The following is a 2,500-nucleotide window of genomic DNA, read 5'->3' as shown; positions in this document are numbered from 1 at the left end:
CAGGGCCAGCGCGCCCAGGAGCACATCTTTTTCGACCGTAAAGGGAGACAGGAGGCCGACTCACTGCCTCGGCTAAATGGAGAGGGAATTTCAGCAGGGCCAGGGCACAGGCATGGACCTTTTTCAGCTGCAAGGGAGGGAAGAGCAAGGTGTGATGTAGGTCCCCGGGGCCTGCTGGAGGTCCAGGTCCATGCCCGATGTGAGTAGCAGCAGGGCCAGCGCGCCCAGGAGCACATCTTTTTCGACCGTAAAGGAGACAGGAGGCCGACTCACTGCCTCGGCTAAATGGAGAGGGAATTTCAGAAGGGCCAGGGCAAAAGCATGGACCTTTTCAGCTGTAAGGGAGGCAAGAGCAAGGTGTGATGTAGGTCCCCGGGGCCTGCTGGAGGTCCAGGTCCATGCCCGATGTGAGTAGCAGCAGGGCCAGCGCGCCCAGGAGCACATCTTTTTCGACCGTAAAGGGAGACAGGAGGCCGACTCACTGCCTCGGCTAAATGGAGAGGGAATTTCAGAAGGGCCAGGGCAAAAGCATGGACCTTTTCAGCTGTAAGGGAGGCAAGAGCAAGGTGTGATGTAGGTCCCCGGGGCCTGCTGGAGGTCCAGGTCCATGCCCGATGTGAGTAGCAGCAGGGCCAGCGCGCCCAGGAGCACATCTTTTTCGACCGTAAAGGGAGACAGGAGGCCGACTCACTGCCTCGGCTAAATGGAGAGGGAATTTCAGCAGGGCCAGGGCACAGGCATGGACCTTTTTCAGCTGCAAGGGAGGGAAGAGCAAGGTGTGATGTAGGTCCCCGGGGCCTGCTGGAGGTCCAGGTCCATGCCCGATGTGAGTAGCAGCAGGGCCAGCGCGCCCAGGAGCACATCTTTTTCGACCGTAAAGGGAGACAGGAGGCCGACTCTCTGCCTCGGCTAAATGGAGAGGGAATTTCAGCAGGGCCAGGGCACAAGCATGGACCTTTTTCAGCTGTAAGGGAGGCAAGAGCAAGGTGTGATGTAGGTCCCCGGGGCCTGCTGGAGGTCCAGGTCCATGCCCGATGTGAGTAGCAGCAGGGCCAGCGCGCCCAGGAGCACATCTTTTTCGACCGTAAAGGGAGACAGGAGGCCGACTCACTGCCTCGGCTAAATGCAGAGGGAATTTCAGCAGGGCCAGGGCACAGGCATGGACCTTTTTCAGCTGTAAGGGAGGCAAGAGCAAGGTGTGATGTAGGTCCCCGGGGCCTGCTGGAGGTCCAGGTCCATGCCCGATGTGAGTAGCAGCAGGGCCAGCGCGCCCAGGAGCACATCTTTTTCGACCGTAAAGGGAGACAGGAGGCCGACTCACTGCCTCGGCTAAATGCAGAGGGAATTTCAGCAGGGCCAGGGCACAGGCATGGACCTTTTTCAGCTGTAAGGGAGGCAAGAGCAAGGTGCGATGTAGGTCCCCGGGGCCTGTTGTCGTACCATAGGCACGAGTGGTGTGTGTGTGTGGCAAAGAGTTTCTGCGCAGTGTACCAGGGGCACGGGGAAAGGTTGTTGTACCATAGGCACGAGAAAAGTTGTCGTACCATAGGCACGAGAAAAGTTGTCGTACCATAGGCACGAGTGGTGTGTGTGTGTGGCAAAGTGCTACTGAGCGGTGTACCAGGGGCACGGCGAAAAGTTGTTGTACCATAGGCACGAGAAAAGTTGTTGTACCATAGGCACGAGAAAAGCTGTCGTACCAGGGGCACGGAGGAAAGTTGTTGTACCATAGGCCCGAGAAAAGTTGTCGTACCATAGGTACGAGGAGTGTGTGTGTGGCAAAGTGCTACTGAGCGGTGTACCAGGGGCACGGCGAAAAGTTGTTGTACCATAGGCACGAGAAAAGTTGTTGTACCATAGGCACGAGAAAAGCTGTCGTACCAGGGGCACGGAGGAAAGTTGTTGTACCATAGGCCCGAGAAAAGTTGTCGTACCATAGGCACGAGGAGAGTTTGTGTGGCAAAGTGCTACTGAGCGGTGTACCAGGGGCACGGCAAAAAGTTGTTGTACCATAGGCACGAGAAAAATTGTTGTACCATAGGCACGAGAAAAGTTGTCGTACCATAGGCACGAGAAAAGTTGTCGTACCATAGGCACAAGCAGTGCGTGCGTGCGTGCGTGCGTGCGTGCGTGTGTGTGTGTGTGTGTGTGGCAGTTCTTCTGCGCAGTGTACCAGGGGCACATTTCAATGTGCTTTCTGGAGTACCAGGGGCACGAGGATTTTGCCAGTGGTGTTCTGCTTTGTTAGTGGGAGGGGGCTTAAGTGTGGGTCCCCGGGGCCTGCTGGAGGTCCAGGTCCATGCTAGATACGTGGTACAGGGTAACTGCAGGAGGGGGGGGGGGGGTAATGTGGGTTCACGGGGCCTGCTGGAGGTCAAGGTCCATGCTGGATATGCGCTGGATCATAACTGCAAGAAAGGAAAGCTAGTGGGGGAGTAGAGCAGGGGAGTATGTGGGTCCCCAGGGCCTGCTGGAGGTCCAGGTCCATGCTAGATATGTG

This window comes from Rhamphochromis longiceps, unplaced genomic scaffold (genome assembly GCF_057381845.1).
Source record: "Rhamphochromis longiceps isolate RC_006_pf unplaced genomic scaffold, R_longiceps_female_GT1.1 unmapped_scaffold_7, whole genome shotgun sequence".
NCBI classification, from domain to species: domain Eukaryota; kingdom Metazoa; phylum Chordata; class Actinopteri; order Cichliformes; family Cichlidae; genus Rhamphochromis; species Rhamphochromis longiceps.
This window is presented reverse-complemented; position numbering follows the sequence as displayed.